The 16,076-nt window shown below is 44.8% G+C and overlaps 1 long non-coding RNA gene across 1 annotated transcript; it reads right to left on the reverse strand.

Annotated features, from left to right (window-relative positions):
• Positions 1–283: 283 nt before the first annotated feature.
• LOC115014963 (uncharacterized) lies at positions 284–7,438 on the reverse strand. The gene is made up of 4 exons (XR_003832965.1): positions 7,340–7,438; positions 2,031–2,127; positions 647–883; positions 284–411 (listed from the first exon to the last, which is right to left on the reverse strand). It is a non-coding gene; the product is annotated as an uncharacterized LOC115014963 (long non-coding RNA).
• Between the last annotated feature and the right edge of the window lie 8,638 nt (positions 7,439–16,076).

The following is a 16,076-nucleotide window of genomic DNA, read 5'->3' on the forward strand; positions in this document are numbered from 1 at the left end:
CTTTCATGAAGTTAAAACACAGTGAGAAAGGGTTAAAGATGTAAATAAAAAACACGGACAACAAACTGTCAATCACAAGGCTAGTCGGAAAGCATACGCTGCTTTATCCTCTATTTAACTCTACCATAGTTTAGTAAATGAACATCATGCTGTGTTGAAGAAGACTTGAAACTAGAGATTGAGAACATAAACATGTTTAGAAAAGGTTTACTGAAGTAACAAATCAAAAAGAAGTATTGTCATTTTCTCATAAACTTCTATACAATCAGACTTATTTATACTTATTTATTTTTGCATCAAGTGGAGTTGCCCCCGGCTGGACATTAGGGAGAATGCAGGTTTAAGGCATTTCTGCATTGGCTTTATTTTTCGGACCCGGAGGTTGCCACTTGATGGCTGTACACTCTTATCCTGTATTGAGACAAAAGGTAAGGCAAATTATAAAGGTAGCAACTAGATAGAAATTCACACAATGCGGCACAAACTAAGGTGGACACAAGTCTGCTTTATGAACGTATAACAACGAGGAATGACTTATGCTGCTTTTCTACAGAGCATGATTAAGTGCAATTAACATGCAATCAACTGGGAAAGTTGTGATATGAAGATGTGCTGATAACATGTTTTTCTTTTTTTAAACACTAACCATGTTCCTTGCTTGTGAACATATCTGTAATTTTGCAGCATTTAACTGCATTTTCCTGCAGGGCTTTAATGCTCTCCTTCTCCTTCTCAACTCCAACTTGTTCTCTTTCTTCATGCTCTCTTTCTCCTGTGCTGTCCGTATTTCTCCACGCTGCTTGTACACGTGCACTCCACACACTGACGACAGTGTATATATACACAACACCACCAGGTTAAAAGCAGACGTGGGGCCATTCATCTGGATGGAGGAAGCCAAGTGTTAATCCAACAGACTGTTATTAGGAGTTTTATGAATACTGAGTGAATACTGAAAGGAAACCGTGTCTTGTTCTCATCTGCTGCCAAAACTTTATAGATTGGTAATAAATTAGAACAATGTTACATGTTGGAAATGGAAATTAAAGTAGTAGGAATACCAATACCATCCAGCAAAGAATATGCTCCCCGCTGTCCCGTCATATGACCTGGTGCTTAGGATTTATAGAGGAAGATTAATTAAAGGAAATGAAATAAAAGTGATTATGGAGCTGGAGCAGGAGGGGCTTCCTGTGCTGATGGGCTGATTGAAAGCACATTGCTTTAATTCATCTCCACTTCCTCTCAGGGTCCAGGGGTTCAAAGGTGACACATAAGTTAATATGGCTGGTAATGAGACAGAAGCAGACGGCAAAATGGAGACATTGTTCATTCACAGAGATAAGATGAGTGTCAGTCACTGGGAGATGAAGCAGAAATAGCTTTGTGTCTTCACAGGCAGGGGGGCAGGCATCTGTGTTCAGCTCAAACAGCAAAAAAAATGTGTCTTTTGAAAGCACTCCAGCCCACTATGAGATCTGAAAACCAAAATATGATTAAATATTTTTTATATTTTAATCTTCCCCAAAATGTTCCCTCATTTCGTCTTTTGATGATGTGGAGAAGATTGCTGTTTGACAGGTCACTCAAACATCTCCCTCCTAGAACCCAAATCTCTGTGAATAATGTCACTATCAAGTTTTTCACTCCCAATACTGATCTGTGTGTGTTTCAACATGGCTCTTTTTCTCATACGTGTGTTCATTCTGACTATGGGTCAGTTTGCACTCACCACCTCTGTTTTACAGATTTGGTAAAGACTGACTCGAGCACACTGATATACTGTATATCGGGGCAAGCAGTTTTACATAAATGAGCCGATTGAAGCTGTGCCATACATCCATCTAGTGTTTTAGTGGTGATATCATCGGGGAAAATCCAACCCTAAACAATGAATAATAGTTAGTGAAGGCTAGGGAAGATGTTTGGTGGTTAACGATACAGCCAGACACTGGAATGTCTTCACAAGTATGGTGAAACAAATTAGCTGAGTAGATGATTTTGGATTGGGGGGGTTGAGGTCTCCTGACCTTTGAACTCCCTTCCTCCCCAACAGTGCCACTCGGTCCTTCCTCTGAGGCTGTTTGATGTGTGAGAGCCACTGATGAGGATCTCTTCATGCAACTGCTGAGTTAAAAAGAGAAAAGAACAGAGGCTCGGGGTAAATAGAATCAAACACATTCCATAAAGACACAGAGCCTCAGTGTCACCTGCCCTCCCTCTGCTACATTTCATCTGCGACAAAACAAACTCCCATCAAACCTTTACCTTTAATTGATAGGAAACTTTCCAGTAAACGCGTGTCGGAAATCACAGATATAATGTTTTGCTGTTTGTCTATTCCCTGCAGGCAGAGCGACATAGGTAGACCGTGGGGAGAGAAAGCGCGGGAGGCAGCGGAGCATTCAGTTTCTTATCTCACAGTCTGCGCCTGCCGGTTGCACCCACAGTCCCTCTTCCCGCTGCTTTAGGAAAAAGGGCTGTCAGAAACAAAGTGTGAAGGTGTGAGGGCTGGGGCTGGCATGGTAGGGTAATGATTAGAATGAGTAAGGGGTGAAGGCTGGGGGTGTGGGGTGTGTGAGCACGTGTGTGTGTGTGTGTGTAGGTGTCACGGGAGCCTGCGGTTAGCTTGTTAAGAAGAGGCTGTAAATTGAAAGTGGCGAAGCAGCCGAAGTGACTTAAGAGTTACAAATCACTACAACACACTCTAGTCAACCTGACAGACTGCTGCTCCCCGATGCACCCACACACCCACACACAAAATCACACTAAGACAGCTAATTAGACTGCACTCACAAGGTTTGTGCTTAATGACATCTGTGTGTACATGTGTGCGTGTTTGTGTAGCGACATGAGAACATCCCTGCCCGTCACTGTCACTTTTCTGCTTCACAGTGTGTGTTTGTGCCTTGATGTCCTGACTTTTCCCCTGCGAGAGGGTTTCTAAGTTTGCCATTTCCCTGTCTGACAGTGGGTGTGTGAGTGTGTTAATGCCTCAGTGTGCCAAGTGAGCATGGCATCCAAATAATTTCGTGCAAATGCAGATAGTGTTCAATGTTTCTGTCTGCCTTAGCAGTGACTTACAAGCAATGACCTTTTTGGGCACTATCTGATGCAGAAGTTTGGCTGTTGTAAGTGTGCATTCCATGGATATATAAAGAAGACGGGATACCATGCTCTAAGAAAGTGCACTAATTATGCAAGTGTAAGTGCTAACCAGGCTGTGTTGTTCTACCTGAGTGAACACTTTTGCAGCATATTGTTGTGTGAAGTTGCCATATTGGTGTGCTTGTCTAGTTTGTTTGAAAAGGTTTCACTCACAAAACATTTTGCACACAAAAAATCTCACGCACAGAAATAGAAGTGAAATAACCATCGTTGTGGCCATTATTGGTTCTACAGCAAGGCAAAGCTCAGAACCTGACATATACTAAAACAAACAGACGATGATAGCAGGGTGGGCAGCAGACATTGTTCTGATTGTACCACATTGCGTGTAGTTATGTGTAGTTGTATTTACCGTTAACCCTAACCCCCTTCAGTGTCCGCGTTTTCTCAGCTGATCACCATAACGATAACTGCCGTGTTTTAACACCTTGTAGTATTGGGCCAGCTCGTTTGGAACTTCAGATGAGGTGGTACCAAACAAAAGTGCCAGGTACAACTTTTTCTAATTTTTAAAACCATAAAAGGGCGAGTCCAGTTGAGTAGAGGGTCTTGTTATATTTTTGTTAATGCCTTGTGAACACATGTGTAGCACACAGACCTCCAGTCACTCCAGCACAGCATGAAGGCTGATTTGCATATATCACTTTGAAGGGAGATATCCCTGCCCTCATCTTCACTGAAACTTATACTGTTTACCACTCTGAATCTGATTCTGATCATGTATCCTCAGACTCCAACTAGACAAAGCCCTCCAACTTACAAAGGAGGGCTTTGTAAGTGAGGACCAGGAGTTTGTAGTTGATTCGGAGAGAGACAGGTAGCCAGTGGAGTTCTTTGAGGACTAGGGTGATGTGGTGCCAAGCTTTGGTGTGTATTGGAGTCTGTTGATGGAGCTTGCGGTGATGCCATATAGAAGGGAGTTACAGTAGTCAAGGCGGGAGGAAATGAAGGCGTGAATCAGTCTTTCAGCTGCTGGGCGGGTGAGAGACGGTCTAATTTTTGCAATGTTGCGGTTGCGGTGTATGTAGCGGGGTCGGCGTAGGAGTCCAAGTTGTTGTATAACAGAGATGCAGGATGGAATGGCGTAGTTGCTAAGTTGCAGAAGCTGTGAAGTTGAAAATGTGAATATAATAAGCGATGTAGCAGCTAGCGTTAGCCACCAGCCACTTGTTGGCTGAGTGAGGGCAGCCAGTAAATCCCAGCCGTGGAGGTAGTCACAGCAGAACAAGGTTGAACAGTTGGAATGAAAGACAGTTGAAATGAAAGACAGGTCAACACCTGACTTGGAGCTTGCTGGGGTGCAAAAAAATAATACTAAAAAAGATAGTAATTCAGACAGAAGCGGCGAACAAACAACGCCAGCGTCCTCTCGGCGTCAGTCGCTCGACACATGAGACCAGCTGAGTGATATGATGCGCTAAGTGCGCTGAGTGAGATGCTAATCATCTTGTCATGTGTATTTATTTTGCAGCAAGGTGCTTTGAAGAATGCCTCCCCTCAGAGAGAAGCGATACATCCATCACAGTCAAGAGGGAAGCAATGGATCACATCTTCTGCAGGAGAAGGAATGTAATAGTTCACCTCATAGAATTCTTTATTGCAAAAATTAATTAATTAACATTTCAAAGTTTACATCTGTGACTTCCTTCATGTTTTCATTTTTTGAGTACTCCATGACTTATAGAAGGAAGCTAAAAAGCTCTCCCCCAATCACTAATTTCTTCAGTTGTCTGCTCCCATAATAAATTAAACTGTGGCTCATACATTTATTCTACAAAACACATCATGCTTGACCATCAAGTTATTGCTTGATGGGAGATATTTCCCAGAAAACATTGACTCGTACATTTTTGATGAACTGCTCTAGTTCATTTATAACATGTGGCACTGCTCAGCCTTCATGGTTAATAACATCAGCAGAGGGAAGGTACACACTGACAAGTCATACCAGTAATTAATATAGTACAAGAAATGGAAGCGGGGCTGCATTGAGACTAACTGGACAAACAATAGACTAATGACACATCTACACTGAAATGGAACTTGACTAGACAAGAAGGCTGATATTGAATTATTTTTCCAACATTATTTAAATAAGTGTTTTCTACAATGTGTGCACATAGCAAATACGGTATAGTTAAGTTTAGGAAATGATAGTGGTTATATTAGGAAAAAGTGGTTGCAGGTATTGCAGAATCGAAATTCCGATGACACTTTCTGCAAAATATAATGTTAAGTCTTTAGTGCTACAGTAATTTAATGAAGCGAGATTACCTGGGTGTGTTTGGTCATTATTATTGAAGCTAGCAGCAGAGAAAGACTTTGATAATTAGACAATTACAACCACGAGAAGTATCATCAGGACCATATTAGGGCATCACATAGGCCAGGATCACTAGACACTTTTGTTGATGGTGGAGTAAAGTCCCCTGGTGTAAGGTGTTCAGTTGAATGGTGGTGGGTTGCACTGTAGTAGGTCTGAAAGATGGAGCGAGAGGATTGAAAGGATATTCGGATTGCAGCAGATTTGCAGAAGGAACGATGATTTCCGGAAGGAACGCTGGCAGAAATATGATTGGCCAGAAATAATGATTTTGACTTTGTGAATGAGAGCAACGCCGAACAATGACTTGTGGGAAATTCCCAATAAATGTAATTAATCAATTAATATTCTTTATCTGAAATAGTGCACCAGACTAGCTGTCCACATCTGGAATTATATCCAATCATTCTGTTATTGTATGTTGAAGTAAATCACAAGAAAACAACAGCAGGCATATCAAAGACTGGGTCCTGAAAACACATAAAAGAGTGATACTGAACCTCTTGCATGGTAGAGCTCTTTAAAGCTACTCTGAACCTAAGACATTGGAACATCCAGCAGGACACACACCAAGCCTATAGATGCTTATGACAATGACAGGACTAGTCTTTATGATAAGGTAAAAGTAGCTTTTTGATGGCCTATTGTAGCTAAAGTGTGCACCAACCCAGTCAGGCTCAACTGTTTAATAAAATACCTGCTTTGTGCTAAGTTGTGCCTCTGAAAGCCCTGGAGGCCGTGGTGGAAGGGAGGTCTTACACACAGCTTGAGGAACCACCTTTAACCTGCGGCTCAGCTCTCAATGGGGCGCCAAAGGGTGTTGAAATCCTTTATCTGACTTCACAATGCTTTGTGCTACAAAGGTCCCAGGGTGCTGCTCTGCACTTTACCTACATTTAGTTGTGTCAGTTAACATCACTGGCTATGAGCTCGTACAGTTTCTGCTCATATATTGTGCAGGGGAGAATGTCTATGCTTTCTTTTCTTATGCTTTCCAAAAATAATGCCTCAGGTTTCCCAAAAACTCAGAAAAGGAAGAGACCAAAAATACACTGGATCTTTAAGATGAACAAAAGTGACACAATTACACAAAAGCCAAATGCAGAAACAGATAACATTTCAGTCAAGACATCACCATTTTGGGAACATTGGGCAATATGCTTTACAACCTGGAGCGATCAAAAGAAGTGAGACCTCACACTGGTGCTTCTATCTCCAAGTTTAAATGAGTATTTAAATCACATATGCATATTTTATGTTGTGCATATCCAGTTATACACACTTAGTGCTTTATAGTTTACATCTGTAAATGTCAGTGATCATCATATTGGGTTTCTTTCTGCCTTTGAATCTGAATTTGTTCATTTTGCTTTCCCTAATGATTCATATGATCTTTTTCTGATCTGTGCCTTTGTTGATAAGAGATCATCTGTTGGTGCCTTCCAAATGTGTGTCAAATAAATCATACACAAATATTCGCATTAGCTTTTTCTGATCTAAAAGTTAAATTGCTAAAGTTAAATTAAGTAGCGTTTGGCAAATTGAGGAACAAATTATGAACTCTGTACAACATCATGAGGATAAGCCCCTTTCAGACTCAGATGGCAACGCAGGTTCTTGTCCAGGCTCTTGTCATCTCACACCATGACTACTGCAACTCCCTCCTTGCTGGACTGCCTACATGTGCCATCCGTCCTCTACAGCTCATCCAGAATGCAGCAGCCCAACTGGTCTTCAACCTCCCCAAGTTCTCGCACACTACACCACTTCTCCTCTCCCTTCACTGGCTACCAGTGGCGGCCCGAATCTGCTTCAAGACATGGTTGAGGTTTTTATTCTATCACTTACATTGTTTTGGCTTATTTGTGTCAGTCTTCTTCTCTCCTCACCTGCTGCCCCTCAGTATTCCACTCACCCCGCCTCCACCTCACCATTCAGCCACTCCCCCCTCATCAGCTCACCTGGACTCCATCTGCGTCTCATCTCCAATCAAGCCAGTATTTAAGCCTCTCCTGCTCACTCACTCATGGGCCAGATTGTTCTGACCTGCCTCTAACCTGCCTCCTTGCTGTTTTGAGGTGCTTTGGACAAAAGCATCAGCTAAATGTAATGTTTATACTGTTTCAACTTGAGCACTGCATTCACAAAATGAAAAACAAGCATTTAGGGATTCTGAGCAGCTGCAGGAAATATCATGATGAAGCTGAAGCTGGTTATCCTTACTAACATCAAGAAACAAAATGAAAAAGAAGAGAGGGGCTAGCAGAAGATGTAGGCGGAAGCAGGAAGAGTGTTTGATCACCAGTGTGGGTATGAGCTGTCGCACACATTTACAGGCACTTCACTCCCACACACAGTCATAGCATGTTGTTACAGCAAGAGTGCTGTCAATCTGAGAACAAATCCATTGGCTGTTTGTGGCCTTTAAACACAGATTGCAAAAACACTTCAGCGGTCACATTTGCCTGAATAAAATGAGACCAAACTTTACTTTCCGTAGTACCTGAAAACTCCTTTATAGTTTGAAGGGGTTGTACGCCACCAGCATGCTAAGATGATAGCCAGTGAGAGCTATTATTAAATCTTATGTTGGATTAAGCAAAATGTGCAATGTAAAATGAATAACATTAATCATATAATGATTTATCCTTCCGCAACACATGATTTTGTTAAAGCTATCGGCAATGCCACCAAATTCCCACATTTTCAGAGGAACTCTACACTAGAAGTATTTGTAACAGAGTTTAAAGGCCCTGACACACCAAGCCGGTTGGCTGTCAGCCAATGTTGGGCTGTCACTGAGTGTCTGTCGTCTTTGCCGCGTGTCTTGCAGCGTCAGCACTTTTTGGCACTTGACACCGGCTTATCGGCTGATTTAACAGTTTGAGAAAAAACAAACACAATTTAAGTCAAGACGACCCACACAGAGGCTCCTTAAATTGTTTATCTCATCTTCATATCTCATATCTTTAGGTTTTCCTATATGAATGACGAATACAGACTACCGTCACCAGCTAGTATGGAGAGTTATTTCCTCTCATGCAGGTGCAGAATGTAGGTCATACCTGTCAACCCTCCCGTTTTTCCCAGGATTATCCCGTATTTTTACTTCCATCCCATTTTCCTCCCGTTTAAATATTTTCCCGTAATTTTCCCGTATTTTTAACCTTTCAAAAAAAAAAGACCTAATTAAAAAAAGTGTAAAGTGGCCTCCGGTAAAGCAGGTGGCAGTCTTATGTTTAACATTAGCTGAAAAACGTTATCCGCACAGAAGAAGAAAACAGGAACAATAACACAGAAGAAGAAGACGAAAACATATGGATGAGTCACAGTGAACGGGAGATAGATGGAGACGCAGTTGTACCTGCCAAAAAAGTTAAAGCTTTATGTAAGTACCTGGCCAAATGGGAGGAGACCTTCCATTATTGAATAAAAAGCAGAGTCGGGACAACTCTTGCTTTTTGTAAAGTGTGCCATTCAGATGTTAGCATCGCACACGGCGGAAAGCGATGTTCGCCAGCAAGAAGAATCGTCCAAGCACAAGCACGCCCAAGAGGCACAAACACATACATTGTCAATGACGTCATTTGTGAGAAGAACTGTTTCGGAGGCAGACCAAGTGACCAAAGCTGAGGGAAAGATGTCAATGCTTTGCGCTAAAAATAATGTAGCCTTCAGCTTCTGCGTTGATTTCAGTCGCAGTGTAGCGGACATGTTTCCCGACTCTGCCATCGCAAGGAAGTCCTCGTGGGGGAAACAAGAGCCACACAACTCATCAATCATCAAATAAATTGATGATAACAAAAAAATAAAATACATACTTTACATAAACATGTATTTCCTGAATGTATATACCCATCCCTTATGTGTTTACATTTACATTATATGGGTTGGGGCTGTTAATATATTAAGACTACATCAACAAAAAAATTTACAAATCATGGAAGCAAACAATATAAACAATATATTATATATAAAACATAGCAGGCATAATAAATATTACACATAAACAAAAAAACTAAAAGTAAACAGTTAACCTATTTGGTTTGGGCGATGTTTGGAATAAGGTTATAAATCACTGATCTGAAAAGCTGAACATCAGTGTGAATGTTAAGTAAATCTCCTGGAAAAGTTGTGTTCAACTAATTCACTCATTACAAAATATGGGTCCTCTCTGGGAACCATCACCTTATCGTGGTGGAGAGGTTTGTGTGTCCCTATGAACATGAGAGCTGTGTGTGTCTGGAGCCTAATGCTCCTGGTAGGGTCTCCCAAGGCAAATTGGTCTCAGGTGAGGGGCCAGACTAAGAATGGTTCAAAAACGACTTCATGAAAGAAAGGGAAAGGAAAGGAGAGACCCTGCCCGGAGGAAGCCCGGGGCCCCCGTCTGGAGCCAGGCCCAGAGGGAGGGCCCGACAGCGAGCACCTGGTGGCCGGGTTTGCCACGGAGCCCGGTCGGGCACAGCCCGAAGAAGCTACGTGGTGCCTCCCATCCATCCATCCTGTGGGCCCACCACTCATGGGAAAAACCGCTGGGGTCGGGTGCGCTGTCACATGGGTGGCAGTGATGGTCAGGGACCTCGACGGACCAGACCCGGGCAGCAGAGGCTGGCTCTGGGGACGTGGAACGTCACCTCTCTGTGGGGGAAGGAGCCGGAACTAGTGCGGGAGGTGGATCGCTACCAGTTGGATCTGGTGGGGCTTACCTCCACGCACAGTCTTGGCTCTGGAACCGTACTCCCGGATAGGGGTTGGACTCTATTCTTCTCCGGAGTTGCCCAAGGTGTGAGGCATCGGGCCGGGGTGGGGATACTCACTAGCCCCCGGCTGAGCGCCGCTACGTTGGAATTTATCCCGGTGGACGAGAGGGTCGCCTCCCTACGCCTTCGGGTTATGGGGGGGAAAACTCTGACTGTTGTTTGTGCCTATGCCCCAAACCGCAGTTCTGAGTATTCGGCCTTCTTGGAGACCCTGAATGGAGCCCTGCAGGGGGCTCCAGTAGGGGACTCCGTAGTCTTGCTGGGAGACTTCAACGCACACGTGGGAAACGATGGAGACACCTGGAGAGGCGTGATTGGGAGGAAGGGCCTCCCTGATCTAAACCCGAACGGTCGTTTGTTGTTGGACTTCTGTGCTAGCCATGGAATGGCCATAACAAACACCATGTTCGAACATAAGGATGCTCATAAGTGCACGTGGTACCAGAGCACCCTAGGCCAAAGGTCAATGATCGATTTCGTAATCGTATCATCTGACCTGAGGCCGCATGTTTTGGACACTCGGGTGAAGAGAGGGGCGGAGCTGTCGACTGATCACCATCTGGTGGTGAGTTGGATCAAGGGGTGGGGGAAGACTCTGGACAGACCTGGTAAACCCAAACGGGTAGTGCGGGTGAACTGGGAACGTCTGGAGGAAGCCCCTGTCCTGGGGATCTCTAACTCACACCTCCGGCGGAGCTTTTCAGCCATCCCTGTGGAGGTTGGGGGCATTGAACCTGAGTGGGCGATGTTCAAAACCTCTATTGCTGAAGCTGCGGTGATGAGCTGTGGTCTCAAGGTCTTAGGTGCCTCAAGGGGCGGTAACCCTCGAACACCGTGGTGGACCCCGGTGGTCAGGGAAGCCGTCCGACTGAAGAAGGAGTCCTTCCGGGTTATGTTATCCGGGAGGACTCCGGAAACAGTTGCAGGGTATCGAAGGACTAGAAGGGCGGCAGCTTCTGCCGTGTCAGAGGCAAAGCAGTGGGTGTTGGAGAAGTTCGGAGAAGCTATGGAGAAGGACTTTCGGTCGGCACCAAGGTGCTTCTGGAAAACCATCCGGCACCTCAGGAGGGGGAAGCGAGGAACCATCCAAGCTGTGTACAGCAAGGGTGGGACCCTGCTGACTTCAACTGAGAAGGTTATCGGCCGGTGGAAGGAGCACTTTGAGGAACTCCTGAATCCGACTAACACGCTCTCTATGGTTGAGGCAGAGCTGGAAGCTGATGGGGGATCATCGTCAATTTCCCTGATGGAAGTCACTGAGGTAGTCAAACAACTCCACAGTGGCAAAGCCGCAGGGGTTGATGAGATCCGTCCAGAAATGCTGAAGGCTTTGGGTGTTGAGGGGCTGTCTTGGTTGACACGCCTCGTCAACATTGCGTGGAAGTCTGGGACAGTGCCTAGGGGTTGGCAGACCGGGGTGGTGGTTCCCCTATTTAAAAAGGGGGACCAGAGAGTGTGTGCCAACTACAGGGGTATCACACTTCTCAGCCTCCCTGGTAAAGTCTACTCCAAGGTACTGGAAAGGAGGGTTCGGCCGGTAGTCGAACCTCTGATTGAAGAGGAACAATGCGGATTCCGTCCTGGTCGTGGAACAACGGACCAACTCTTCACTCTCGCAAGGATCCTGGAGGGGGCCTGGGAGTACGCCCATCCGGTCTACATGTGTTTTGTGGATCTGGAGAAGGCGTATGACCGGGTCCCCCGGGGGATACTGTGGGAGGTGCTGCGGGAGTATGGGGTGAGGGGGTCACTTTTGAGGGCCATCCAATCCCTGTACGCCCAAAGCGAGAGTTGTGTCCGGATACTCGGCAGTAAGTCGGACTCGTTTCCCGTGAATGTTGGCCTCCGCCAGGGCTGCGCTTTATCACCAATCCTGTTCGTGATTTTCATGGATAGGATATCGAGGCGTAGTCGTGGAGGAGAGGGGTTGCAGTTCGGTGACCTGAGGATCTCATCGCTGCTCTTTGCAGATGATGTGGTCCTTATGGCATCATCGGTCTGTGAGCTTCAACAGTCACTGGATCGGTTCGCAGCCGAGTGTGCAGCGGTTGGGATGAGGATCAGCACCTCCAAATCTGAGGCCATGGCTCTCAGCAGGAAACCGGTGGATTGCCTACTCCGGGTAGGGAATGAGCCATTACCCCAAGTGAAGGAGTTCAAGTACCTCGGGGTCTTGTTCGCGAGTGAGGGGACAATGGACCGAGAGATTGGCCGGAGAATCGGAGCAGCGGGGGCGGTATTACAGTCACTTTACCGCACCGTTGTGACGAGAAGAGAGCTGAGCCAGAGGGCAAAGCTCTCAATATACCGGTCGATCTTCGTTCCTACCCTCACCTATGGTCATGAAGGCTGGGTCATGACCGAAAGAACGAGATCACGGGTACAAGCGGCCGAAATGGGTTTTCTCAGACGGGTGGCTGGCGTCTCCCTTAGAGATAGGGTGAGAAGCTCAGCCATCCGTGAGAGACTCGGAGTAGAGCCGCTGCTCCTTTACGTTGAAAGGAGCCAGTTGAGGTGGTTCGGGCATCTAGTAAGGATGCCACCTGGGCGCCTCCCTAGGGAGGTGTTCCAGGCACGTCCAGCTGGGAGGAGACCCCGGGGAAGACCCAGGACTCGGTGGAGAGATTATATCTCCTCACTGGCCTGGGAACGCCTCAGGATCCCCCAGTCGGAGCTGGAGGATGTGGCCCGGAGAAGGGAAGATTGGGGTTCCTTACTGGAGCTGCTGCCCCCGCGACCCGATCCCGGATAAGCGGTAGACGATGGATGGATGGATGGATGGGTTGGGGCTGGGTGACAGAGCCGTTAAAATATGGGCGGAGTCCACCAAAACATTTCCCTTATTTTGAAATTCCAATGTTGACAGGTATGATGTAGGTACTAGTTTGTCATTGATTGTCTTGCGGTGTGTTCAAGTGCGTCTTTTGGCCAAGACGCTGGCAATGTGAGAGAATGGAACAGTGCCACTAGATTTTTGTATGTCTGTTTGGTGTGTCTGGGTCTTAACAGTGCCCCAGACACCGTTAGCATCAATGTGCTTTCAGACTGTGAATTTAATAGGCAACACAATTCTAAGTAGATGCAGGTATATGCGAGCAGAGGTAAAGTCACCCCGGTGAAATCAAGTAAAAAGAGTAACCTCAAATACAAGAAATGATTTAACTTCAGCTAAAGTTATGCCCATCTAGATTACAATTTCAATTCATGAACATACAGAGACAAGAGAAAAGCAGCACGACCGGAGGAACATAATAAAGATCTGGAGCTCCTGGTGAGTTCTTATACCAGTCTGAGCTTGTATGTTACGAGCTAGCAATAGCATGTTTGTAAAAGTGTTCCATTTGTTGTCTGGGGTTAGTAAGTAAGGAAAGCAAAACATCTTTGTGCTTTGTGCTCAGTCCGAACACATGAGAAACATAACTCAGTCAAACTGGAATAACAAGTAGTGTTAGCAGTATCTGGTGTCCATCCAGTATAAACCTCCATACATCCCCTTAAAAATACATTTCTAATAACCTAAGATCTCGCCAGGTGATCAAATTTTGGTTTGTTATGTAAAGTAATGCAATACTACAGGAAATGCTGGGAGTATTAATCCAACATGCCTTTTTATTCTGAAAATTTACCAAAAACAGTATTACGTTAATAAAAGTGTTCATGCCAGTCCACAGCTAACTGGCTGTTTCCATTAACATTATCAAAACTGTGTTTGGAACTCTAGAGGCAAAACCCAAAACCCAATTCTTAAAAGGAAATAAGAAAAGAATGACAAAGTTGTGTTGTGAGTTGTGTTTTACAATTAGTTAGATACGAGGCTGGCTTTCTAACCAGTCAATGTGATTAACTGTGAGGGTTTCCAGACCAGCAGGGTCCCCAAAAGCCCTGAGTGGACAATTTCTCAGTTATTTGTAACGGATTAATTTGGGCAATCTGTTTTCAGTGTTTTGTAATGGATTGATTCCTTTAGATATTTCCTTTGTATCCTAACAATTGTCAAGGCTTTCTTAGTCATCGACCTAAAGAAGTAACTAAGTAGTAATTTTCCTGTCAGTAGAGGGATTAGAAAGAGACTTTCACCATGACAGACTATCAGTCTTAATCAGATAGACACTGAACCCTTCACTCTATATATACCCACACACACACACACACATACACACCTGTCTTTGTAGTTCAGCCTAGGGTGGTGGTGTGTGTGTATGCATTAGGCTACCGGGCTGTGAGTGTAATCTGATAACGTTTGGGAGCCAGAGCTCTCTCAGTCCCCAGATGTGCTGCATAGGTCTAACAGTGGGGGAAACAGGGGTCCACGGGGAACCAGCCAGGTTGCTGGGCTGCTAAGGGACTTCAGGTCCAAGGAGCCAAGCTCATGAAAGATGTTAATGTAGCTTTCTTTCTCTCTCATTGGACTTGTAATATGATTGCTGCTCCCTCAGGGTTTGTATCTGTAATTTGACTCTCATTCTTTCTCGTCCTGTGTGTGCGCTGGACAGATGTGTATGCTTGTGTGTGTCTGCATTATTCATCTCCTCTGTCTTCTCCTTGTTATGATGACACTGGAAAAGGCTTTGAAGTCTTTTTATGTGTTGATGCAGGTGAATCATCGGTGCGTCTCCATGCTTTTGTCATTCTAATTAGCAATGGGCTCTCATTTCAAGCTGGGTAGGCGGATACAAATTGCACAGCAGACAGTACAAGGGAACAATGTATGGAAGAGTAGATCATGTCTGCCGTGGAGTGGGAGGAGAGTGAATCCCCTGGGCAGTGCAGCTGGTAACAGCTAGTCAAAGAAACAAATCAACACTGTTGGACACCACTGCTTATTTCAGTCAGAGTAGCACATGCATATAGCTCTTTGTCAGTAATTAGCAGAGCCTAGCAGGAGTCAAAGACAACATCATATTCTGTTTCTTAGTGAAAATGCCATTTCATACTACTTGGGTCTCATTTTTGTATGTTTTATTCCTTAAAGGGGCAATAGACAAGTTTTTTCTTCAACGTATCAATTTGAAGTTGATTGTTGATTGCACGCTCTCATGGCTACAGAATCTGGGTTAAGTTTGGTTCCCTATAAGCCTTGCTTTAACTATGCCATTCTCTCTGCCAGTGGGAACGATCACAAAGCCAGACTGTTGCCCACTCTATTCCGATGAAAGTAGCTAGTACTAGCTCCAAAAGTCGCCTGATGACATCATATGCTCATTTGCATATTGACAATGTCATCACACATTATTTATTTATGAAGCTTAGTAGTTGTGTTGTTGCAGCGAGGAAGAGACTGCCAAGAGGAAAATAAAAAAGACCATTACGACACACACTTTCAGACAGTCTCTTCTTAAAAGCATTGATTGTGCACTTGGCTGTACACACATAAAGTGACAGAAGTAGCTGTGTGAAGAATGAAAAAAGAAAGATGACTTAACATCACCCAGCTCTTTTGAAATATAAGGGAGCTGTGGTTTTACGGCGAGATATCCTGTTTAAGATACTCCTTTTGGCCTTTTGTATTTGTATTTGTGATCTCATCCTTTCAACAACTATTCAAAACTCACAACTTTACTTTAGTTTTGGATCATAAATGGACTAGTAGACTCAAAAGTTCACCTTAAGACTGAGCACCTGATGCTCTTGCACTCTTTGAACAAAACTCACAGCTCACCATGAGCCCATTATTCAGCAGACTGCCATGACCTCAGACCTGGAAGAGCTTCACAGTGCTTCAGACTGGCCCAGGGTTTGCTGGCGGTCACTGGCCGGCTAGGCCAGCAGGACTACATCCTGGACGAAAGCAGAAATTCAATCCTGAGGTCCCCAACTTGGACACT

Source organism: Cottoperca gobio, chromosome 10, assembly GCF_900634415.1.
Source record: "Cottoperca gobio chromosome 10, fCotGob3.1, whole genome shotgun sequence".
Taxonomy (NCBI): Eukaryota; Metazoa; Chordata; class Actinopteri; order Perciformes; family Bovichtidae; genus Cottoperca; species Cottoperca gobio.